Source organism: Schistocerca piceifrons, chromosome 3 (assembly GCF_021461385.2).
Source record: "Schistocerca piceifrons isolate TAMUIC-IGC-003096 chromosome 3, iqSchPice1.1, whole genome shotgun sequence".
Classification (NCBI taxonomy): domain Eukaryota; kingdom Metazoa; phylum Arthropoda; class Insecta; order Orthoptera; family Acrididae; genus Schistocerca; species Schistocerca piceifrons.
In genome coordinates this window covers 35,490,388-35,501,618 of record NC_060140.1, presented here as the reverse complement: position 1 = coordinate 35,501,618, position 11,231 = coordinate 35,490,388, and positions in this window count along the sequence as shown.

Here is an 11,231-nt window from a genome sequence, read left to right as displayed (position 1 = left end):
TTTGTGTTTGTGTTTAAAGTTACTGTGGTCATTGTTCCAATATGTGGAAAGAAAATAACCGTCTCCAGTTGTAAGGAAGACTGTGGCTTCAATGCACCGATAGCTCTAAGGGGGATGAAGGCTTTTACATGGAAAATTATAAGAGGGATATAGGTATTAATATTTCCAGAGCCACAGTCATCAGGTGGAGGTATTTCCGATACTTTGTTCACTGTCAAGTATCATCATATTAGGGCTGCAGTCTTATATTTAATTGTAATTTACCTTCATTACGCTCGGACTTCCTGAACTCTTGTGCAGAAAGGTGTACGGTATACTGGTGCATCCATTTTCAGTAAGCTACCACGCGAATTCAAAAATGTTAGCAGTAATCCACGCGCTTTCAAGTCGAAACTGAAGAGTTTCCTCATGCGCCAGTCCTTCTATTCTGTCGAGATGTTCGTTGAAAAATTGGGATGATTCTTGTTGTATTGTTGATTGCGTTTACTTAAACTTACGAACTGACTTTTTTCGGGTTCATAAACATTTTATTTTTGATTGTTATTAGTTGTATTGCATGTTGTAATTTCATGTACTGACACGTTCCACGACCTTGGAGATTTGCTCCTCAATTTGATCCTACAGAATTTGACGTGTAAATAAAATAAAAACAAGTGATAAATATGTGGCTGGCTTCCTAGGACGACACCATTTGGCATGTGGGCCACATAGTGGAGGCAACCTGTGGCTGGATCAAATTCTGGCTTAAGGCTCTCGTGAGTGGCAGTTACAAAAAGAAGCTCAATGTGGCTGGGTACTCGGCTCTTGGCCTCAGCTGCATGGCCAAGTCCCCGCAGCGGCGCCCTCTGAATAGCTGAACAGCGAAGCAATACTCAGCGTGTCTCCGTAAACATGTGGGCTGCATGTGTTTTCCGTGGAAGATTGAGCGATTCAGTAGCAGTCCCTGCCAAGAGTTGAAGTTGGACATATTGATACAATCCGAATTCCTACCTTTCCATACATCGCTGCATGCCCCCCATGACGGGGGGTGGTGCAGTCTGGTATACACCCACATCCGCAACTGCAGCTGCAGTTTTCTCTGACCTCTGAGCATTAACACTGGACGATACTGGCGAGCTGTGTGTGGACATGAGCACGCAGGATGTGTAAGTGTTTCTGCAAGACATCTAGCCATGACAACTACTACTACTATGGATTGGGTCGTGGTTTAAGTGTGTCGTGTTTCGTGCTTCTCAATACACGTCAGTGCTCTCTGCCTTGCTCTCATATTGTCTCTATCCTATCATGCAGTAGACTATAGACCTTCCTCCTCCTCCTCCTGAATGTAGTGGAGAGAACCAATTTCAGAAATTCTGTAGTGGCTTAAAAACCCAACTGCTGTTTCCGATTGATACTGTCATCTTGTCATGACAACTACTACTACTGCTACAATTACGAATTGGATCATGGTTTAAGTGTGTTGTGTTTAAAGCTTTTAAATACATTGCAGTGGACTTTGTCTTGTAGAGTTAATTGTTGTTGTAGGTATTCTATCACAGAATGGGCCCTGCCTCCTCCTTCCAAATGGAGTTGAGAGTAGAATTCAGGAATTCTGTAGTGCTTTAAAAACCCTCATCAATTTATTGTCTCCAATAGTGATATTGCTAGCATGCCTCTGTCGAGCCCTTCCCGCAAACTGTCGAAGGACATAGCATGCAACTGAGCTGAAATTTTAAATTGTCAGCTATCTCCAACGTAATGGACTTCCTACCAAATTACTAGCCCATCGATAGGAGGCAAGCGGAAAAATATCCAGTAGGGTTTGGAAACCGGCGGTTGCAGTATCGGATCCTGCCATCGAATCCTTGTATCCACGAATAGGATGGAAGGAGAAACAGTCCCACACAAAAGATATCGACTTAATTAATTAATCAATCAATTTAGTAAAGTGAGGGAATATATCCAAGACATCCACGGCTTGGGAGGAGGAGGGGGGAGGGGGAGGGGTTAGTGCGGTCCAGTGGCTGCCGGAGTGCCGCTTGCCCAGTGAATGGATCCGGCGGCGATTCCCCGACAATGATTTGAACCCACACGCACACCGCACGGTCCAACTGGCGATGTGGCTACTGCAAGGGACGCATGGTGCTTCCGCTCTTACGCCGCAGCTGTAGCGGAAGTGTTGTTTTCTTTTCGCAGAAGATAATGACCGCAATGTAATTACGTTTGGTGTGTATTTTATGTTGACGATATCCCATGTGCCATCGAAAAAACGGCGTAAACTGTTTAAATATTCCACACACTCCGTTGTATCCCTCAAACTGCTTAAATACACAAAATTCCGCAGACTGATGTGACATTTATGTCAGTCAAAAGTGTGTCAGTATTTCCAGAATGGGTAGGGAATCTAGGGGCTGTGTATCAAATGCCCCTGGAAGAAGAAAGGATTTTGAGTTAATTGTGTGAGGAAAACAAATGACATCATTACAGTGGACGAGCTATTTCCCGTCAATTGCTGATAAATTTTATTAAGTAGTCTATTAATTTGGTGTCTAAAGTGGTGTAGACTGTCTAGGATGGAAGAAGGCCGTATATTTCCCAGAGGGGGAGTGGGTGATATAGAAAACCACCTAATGGAGCAGCTAGTTATGGAATATTATAAATGTTGTAACCAAGCAAAGTCGCAGGAGACTGAACAACAGGTCAAGGATAGGCGAGGGGGCAGGGGTGAATGGAACAGAACCATAAGTTAAGGGGGGATTGTAAATTTGGTAACAGTGTAGAGTAGAGTAGAGTCCCTCCTCATGAAGCATGGACCTTGCCGTTGGTGGGGAGGCTTGCGTGCCTCAGCGATACAGATAGCCGTACCGTAGGTGCAACCACAACGGAGGGGTATCTGTTGAGAGGCCAGACAAACGTGTGGTTCCTGAAGAGGGGCAGCAGCCTTTTCAGTAGTTGCAGGGGCAACAGACTGGATGATTGACTGATCTGGCCCTGTAACACTAACCAAAACGGCCTTTCTGTGCTGGTACTCCGAACGGCTGGAATCAAGGGGAAACTACAGCCGTAATTTTTCAAGAGGGCATGCAGCTTTACTGTATGGCTAAATGATGATGGCGTCCTCTTGCGTAAAATATTCCGGAGGTGAAATAGTCTCCCACTCGGATCTCCGGGCGAGGACTACTCAAGAGGACGTCGTTATCAGGAAACTGGCGTTCTACGGATCGGAGTGTGGAATGTCAGATCCCTTAATTGGGCAGGTAGGTTAGAAAATTTAAAAAGGGAAATGGATACGTTAAAGTTAGATTTAGCGGGAATTGGTGACGTTCTGTGGCAGGAGGAACATGACTTTTGGTCTGGTGAATACAGGCTTATAAATACAAAATCAAATAGGGGTAATGCAGGAGTAGGCTTAATAATGAAGGAAAAATAGGAGTGCGGGTAAGCTACTACAAACAGCATAGTGAACGCATTATTCTGGCCAAGATAGACACGAAGCCCACACCTACTACAGCAGTACAAGTTTATGTGCCAACTAGCTCTGCAGATGACGAAGAAATTGAAGAAATGTACGAGGAGATAAAATGAATTATTCAGATAGCGAAGGAAGACGAAAATTTAATAGTCATGGGTGACTGGAATTCGACAGTAGGTAAAGGAAGATCAGGAAACGTAGTAGGTGAATATAGATTGGGGGGAAGGAATGAAAGCCGGCCGGTGTGGCCGAGCGGTTCTAGGCACTTCAGTCTGGAACCGCGCGACCGCTACGGTCGCAGGTTCGAATGCTGCCTCGGGCAGGTTAGGTTTAAATAGTTCTGCGTTCTAGGGGACTGATGACCTCAGATGTTAAGTCCCATAGTGCTCAGATACATTTGAACCTTTTTTTTTTTTTTTTTTTTTTTTTTTTTTTTTGAAGAAATGAAAGAGGAATCCGCCTGGTAAAATTTTGCACAGAGCACAACTTAATCATAACTAACTCTTGGTTCAAGAATCATAAAAGAAGATTGTATACATGGAAGGAGCCTGGAGATTCTGATAGGTTTGAGATAGATTATATAATGGTAAGACAGACATTTAGGAACCAGGTTTTAAATTGTAAGACATTTCAAAGGGCAGATGTGGACTCTGACCACAACCTATTGGATATGAACTGTAGATTAAAACTCAAGCAACTGCAAAAAGGTGGGAATTTAGGGAGATGGGACCTGGATAAACTGACTAAACAACAGGTTGTACAGAGTTTCAGGGAGAGTATAAGGGAACAATTGACAGGAATGGGGGAAAGAAATACAGTAGAAGAAGAGTAGGTAGCTTTGAGGGACGAAGTAGTGAAGGCGGCAGAGGATCAAGTAGGTAACAAGACGAGGGCTAGTAGAAATCCTTGGGTAACAGAAGAAATATTGAATTTAATTGATGAAAGGAGAATATATAAAAATGCAGTAAATGAAGCAGGCAAAAAGGAATATAAGCGTCTCAAAAATGAGATCGACAGGAAGTGCAAAATGGCTAAGCAGGCATGGCTAGATGACAAATGTAAGGACGTAGAGGCTTATCTCACTAGGGGTAAGGTAGATAATGTCTACACAAAAGTTAAAGAGACCTTTGGAGAAAAGAGAACCACTTATATGAATATCAAGAGCTCAGATGGAAACCCAGTTCTGAGCAAAGAAGGGAAAGCAGAAAGTTGGAAGGAGTATATGGAGGGTCTATACAAGGGCGATGTACTTGAGGACAATATTATGGAAATGGAAGAGGATGTAGATGTAGATGAAAATGAAATGGGAAATACGATACTGCGTGATGAGTTTGACAGACCACTGAAAGGCCTGAGTCGAAACAAGGCCCCGAGAGTAGACAACATTCCATCAGAAGTACTGACAGTCTTGGGAGAGCCAGTCCTGACAAAACTCTACCATCTGGTGAGCGAAATGTATGAGACAGGTGAAATACCTTCATACTTCAAGAAGAATATAATCATTCCAATCCGAAAGAAAGCAGGTGTTGATAGATGTGAAATTTAGCGAACTGTCAGTTTAATAAGTCACAGCTGCAAAATACTAACGCGAATTCTTTACAGACGAATGGAAAAACTAATAAAAGTCGACCTCGGGGAAGATCAGTTTGGATTCCGTAGAAATGTTGGAACACCTGAGGCAATACTGACCCTACGACTTATCTTAGAAAATAGATTAAGGAAAGGCAAACCTACGTTTCTAGCATTTGTAGACTTGGAGAAAGCTTTTGATAATGTTGACTGGAATACACTCTTTCAAATTCTGAAGGTGGCAGGGGTAAAATACAGGGAGCGAAATGCTATTTACAATTTGTACAGAAACCAGATGGCAGTTTTAACAGTCGAGGGGCATGAAAGGGAAGCAGTAGGTTTGAAGGGAGTGAGACAGGGTTGTAGCCTCTCCCCGATGTTATTCCATCTGTATATTGGGCAAGCAGTAAAGGAAACAAATAAAAAATTCAGAGTAGGTATTAAAATCCATGGAGAAGAAATAAAAACTTTGAGGTTCACCGATGACATTGTAGCAAAGGTCCTCGAAGAGCAGTTGGATAATCGAATGTAGTCGAATTAAGTCGGGTGGTGCTGAGGGAATTAGATTAGGAGATGAGACACTTAAAGTAGTAAAGGAGTTTTGCTATTTGGGTAGCAAAATAACTGATGATGGTCGAAGTAGAGAGGATACAAAATGTAGACTGGCAACGGCAAGGAAAGTGTTTCTGAAGAAGAGAAATTTATTAACATCGAGTATAAATTTAAGTGTCAGAAAGTCGTTTCTGAAAGTATTTGTATGGGGTGTAGCCATGTATGGAAGTGAAACATGGACGATAAATAGATTGGACATGAAGAGAATAGAAGCTTTCAAAATGTGGTGCTACAGAAGAATGCTGAAGATTAGATGGGTAAATCACATAACTAATGAGGAGGTATTGAATAGAATTGGGGAGAAGAGGAGGTTGTGGCACAACTTGACTAGAAGAAGGGATCGGTTGGTAGGACATGTTCTGAGACATCGAGGGATCACCAATCTAGTATTGGAGGGCAGCGTGGAGGGTAAAAATCGTAGAGGGAGACCAAGAGATGAATACACTAAGCAGATTCAGAAGGATGTAGGCTGCAGTAGGTACTGGTAGGTGAAGAAGTTTTGCACAAGATAGAGTAGCATGGAGAGCTGCATCAAACCAGTCTTTGGACTGAAAACCACAACAACAACAACAACAACAACAACAACAACCCAGAGTAGAGTGGTACCACCATTTAATATTGAATAAATTTGTCAGCAATGCAGAGTAGGGTGATCGTGCCTTTCTGTCTTAAGTAAATCTGACAACAATGCAAAGCAGGACGATGCCCACTTTGGTGTTCCACTGATGAATATTTTGCATGTGTGTATATGACATGAAAATGTATTATCATCGGAAGTCATTTCCATGGATAACATGAGCCAATGGACAGTGACTATCTAGTACGAAACAATCTTCTCGTTTCGTCAAGTTTTCGTTAGCGTTAGGTAAATTTCCGCCATTTCCACCAGCAATATGATCACAATGGTAGTAGTTTTATTCGTATGTAGATCTCTTTCAAGAAGATGTAAGTCATAACATGATAGTATTACAGTTTAAGAACAAAATGGTAGTTAAGCGTATGGGAAGGAAATCACACCAGAAATTAAAAAAAAGACTAGTCACGTATTTATACATAAATAAATCGTCAGTTTAAAACACTACTGCACTTCGTCACCTGTAGTGAAAATGAAATTTCAGATATTTTTTCTGTTTGAACAGTTCGAGAGAATGGTTTATCTCACTGTCAGTTGGTGTTCCAACGCAATTACAGACGGAACAGAATACAGTGTTCATGTTTTGTCTATATTAATGTTTTGGAATGTTCGAAGCACGTTTAATGAAGACTGGCATTAAATTTCTGGACTGCGTGCAATGAGTAGCGGAGCGTTCTTTCGCTGCTAGACTCTGAAAACAGCCAGTGCGGCGTTCTCCCCGTCTCTGATCTGAGCTGCCGCGATGAATGCAAGTGCCTGTGCGCTCCTGGTCCCTCTAAAACATCAGCACGACTAAATTTCGTTTCTTGTTTGCGTCAAAAAAAAAAAAAAAAAAAAAAAGGTGGTTCTGTGACATATGACGAACTGAGGAGAACTTTCGCTGACTCTGCTATGTCCTGTCGAGCCTGTTTTTGTTTGCACAATGCATTTCAAGATGGTCGTGAAAGTGTTGGAGAAGGCGCGCCTGTTATGGCCCTGTTATAGCGACGATCAAAAGTAGGGGCGCCATTACTCGCGTGGTCCACGTCTCTTCTGAAGAAACCAACAGGAAGTGTTCACATTCTTTTAGAGGAACAGCTCGCCGGCATCTACGCTGGACACCGCGGTAGATTGTTTCTGAGCAAAAACGGAATCGTGTCAACCTTTGTCGTTTTTGGAAACGGCGGCTTGGAGAAAAGCTGGTACATGGTGGCAAAACATCACCACTGCAGATTCATTTTTGGTGTATTCTGTAGGACACAGAATAGCACGGAGCAAAATAGCCGACGACCCCCGTAAACAGTGAGTGTACGGAAGTCTGAGAATAAGGCGACGACCATCACATTCTTCAATTACAAAAGCACAGTATACGCTCGTGGCGTTCTAAGTGGTTGTACAGTCACTGCTGCGTACTTCAGACACATCTGGAGCTTTCTGTTGAAGAATCACGTTCCAGAGAAGAGAAAAGAATTGATCGGGCGGCGGAGACTTCATCAGGATCATGTGACGATGCCCAAGCTGTAACGGAATTTTTAAGCAGAAATCTCATACTACAGTGTTCGTGCACTGTAAGTTCAGACTTGGTAGAGTGCGACCCTTTCCCATGTCCCGCGGCCAAAGAGGACCTCGTCGGTCTCGGTTTTGACAATATACTGGAGAATTCCGTCGCGATACTGAACAGTTTCACCTTCTAGGTGAAACTGTACGTGGCGCTTTGGTAGCTCGCCTCCTCCAGAGTCCGTGCCGCCAGTGGTGTAGTGCTGGCTGGACACGTCGCAGGCGACTGACCGCGCTGCCGGCTCAGCAGTGGACGCCCAGCGGAGAGAGGAGTCGGTCGCGTGCGGGCTGTTGCGTGCTGTCTGGGTTGCCGCGGCGCTCCTAGCTGCTTTCATAAACACGGGCTCCGTTGCGTTGCGTTGTGACTGGAGTGGACGAGGGGCGTGACCTGTGATTAGCAGCCGGCGACTGCTGTCGATGACTGCCGACTGTTACAGTCAGCAAATGTTTCTTGTCTTTAGATTCCAGTCCAATGCTCGAATGACGGTCGTTGTGATGTGCGCCAATACGGGGGGAAACTGACATTCGTTCTTGCTGTAAATGGGCGCATAATCTTGGTTTCAAAACACCCCTCGAGACATGTTGACAGACTGAAGAGTGTGCACTGCCCGCATTGTCCCTCTGACGACTCTAGACTCAGCGCGTCCTGCTGGACAGCGCTGAGAATGCAATTGTAAGTTTATGTGTACTCCATGAGTGGTAGTACATGGCGAAATTCTGTGGGTAAAGGAGTATTGAGACAGAAATTTCCAATTAAAATATAAAAAAACCTATGCTAGTCCTGAAAATGGTATTAAACTACTTTTGAGGTGTTGAATATGGGTTGGATTGTTTGGGCGAGGAGACCAGACAGCGAGGTAACCGGTCTCATAGGATGATGGAAGGAAGTCGGCCGTGCCCTTTGAAAGGAACCATCCCAGCATTTGCCTGGAGCAATTTTGGGAAATCACGGAAAACCTAAATCAGGATGGCCGGAAACGCGATTGAACTGACGTAATCCCGAATGCGAGTCCAGTGTGCTAGCCACTGCGCCACCTCGCTCGGTTCTGAACATGTTTCTGCAGTCTGCAGGCCAGAGGCTGGTTACGTGGAGCTCCGCACGAAAATCTAACTTGTGCAAGCCTCTTAATCCGCACATACCTACCTGTAAAACTCATTAGTGCTTACTTACTGCATTGGTCCACATATGTCCCACGTTACTCTTCTTTCAGGTAGTAATAGTTTGTTCTCTTTTCGCGTTTTGAAATAAGGGTAATTTGGAAGATCTGATAACCAGTCTTGTGTAAGAAAGACTGGAGAATGAGGATGAATGAGGTAATCTACCTCTTTATGCAACAACCAAAATTACTACAGAAGCTGAAGAGCAAAATAATCGGGTGGACAGGCCATGTATCACGTATGCTAAAAGAAAGGCGAAGAAAGCATTTGAGGTGAAACCAAACATTAGACGCTCCATAGGACGGCTAAGACAGCGTTGGATGGACGACCTGGCGACACACCAAACATCCCTGGGGACTGAAGACACCTGGAGGAACCGAGCACAAAACAGAAAGGAATGGAGGGAGTTTGTGGAAGCAGCGCGTGGTCTGTGACCGCTGGATGTGTACGTATGTTACTGTACTCAGACACTGCTCTCTGTCGTCCGTTTAAACGCTCCACACTTATCTGTTACCCAACTGACGAGTCTTTTATGCCTTACAATATGTCTCATCAAACCATCTTTTCTTTTAGGTAGATTGTGAAATACATTGTATTTGCCCTAATTCGAATCAGTATGTCCCCATTACTTACTGGATATCATCTAGTCTTCAGCTTTCTTGTGCGGCACCGCATTTCGAAAGCTTCGGGCCGCGCTGATTAGCCGAGCGGTCTATGGCGCTGCAGTCCTGGCTGGTCCCGGCTGAGGTTCGAGTCCTCCCTCGGGCAAGGGCGTGTGTGTTTGTCCTTAGGATAATTTAGGTTAAGTAGTGTGTAAGCTTAGGGACTGATGACCTTAGCAGTTAAGTCCCATAAGATTTCACACACATTTGAACATTTGAAAGCTTCGGTTTAATACACTCCATGATGCTGGAGTTTGTTTGTTACTGCGCATGGACCACGGCATATACACACCACGCTACCACCAATGTAAATTTAGTATTGATTGAGGCCTACTGGAGAACTGATGTTCAAAGCTGTGAGACACTGTTGTTTAATTAGTTTGACAGAAATATTTCTTGAAGGGTCACTGTGACCCTGGAGTGAGCATTTTGCAACCGTTATGTCTCACGAGTCCGAAGTTCATTCCTGCCACGTAGAAATGCCACATTAGCAACGAAAGATGCAATGTGTGAAGCTTTGTTAGAAGAACTCGATCGTGAAAGTGACGCAAGTGGAGATCCTGACGAAAATGATTCTGAAGCAGATGCTCCTGCAGCAGTTGTGGACAATACCGAAACTGATCCGTCTGCCAAATCTTCAGACAGCGATGAAGCATATACGGGCGTCCTCGGTAGGAAGTTTACCCGGCAGCTGTTCCTAATAGAACAAGCTGGCCACTTGCCGATAACATTCCAAGAGTGTGGAAGTAATGACTGACGGATTACTAAAAAAAGTGAGAAAATCTCGAAACATTTGTATAAGATGTGCATTTCGTTAATAGCGTCTTCATGTAATTAACTGGAAATAAAATCCTTAGATCCGAATCACTTTCATCATTGAAAAGCTTTCATGCCAGTTTTTCTTTTGTCCAGTATTCTGGATGCATTCATACGAATATTGAATGATGACGGAGATGAAAAATAGTACGATTAGTATATGAGAGTGCAATTTCATTATAAAATATTCTGTATTGTGGCGATTTCTTTAGCAAATAATCAACGATCACTATGACCCTGGTGAACAGTTCGTATGACAGTTTCTGAGGTGTACACTACTAAGGTTGGTTCCGGTGCCGGGCTGGTGGTTAGGTTTTACGCACAAACACACGGACACGGACACACAGTCGAGGCGCTGTCCACATGGTCGGTAGCAGGTCTCGTGAGGCAGCCTTTGCGTGCAGCGGCGCCGCAGAAGATCGCTGCCATAAAGTGGCCAGCGGCGGGAGCGGGGGTGGCGGGGGCGGCGGGGGCGGCGGCGGCGGCGGCGGCGGCTGATCAAAGCCGCGACTGCGGCCCTGCGGCTTCTCACACGCAGCCTGAATGGCCCCTGTCTCTGCGCTCGCCGTCTTTAGCTTTCACGTCGACATCAGAGAGAACTGTCGCACGAATCCAGCCTCACAACACATGTAGAACAGTGCACTTGTAAGTGTGCTGGTACGGCGCAGGCTCTCGACTGAACGGAAATGAAAAATGCGGGAATGAAAAACCTTCAAACAGCGAATAAGTGTGCCTCAGTAGTGGGCCTGGAGGCGTTACAACTCAGGCTCCATTTGGCAGATTTCTGATGAAG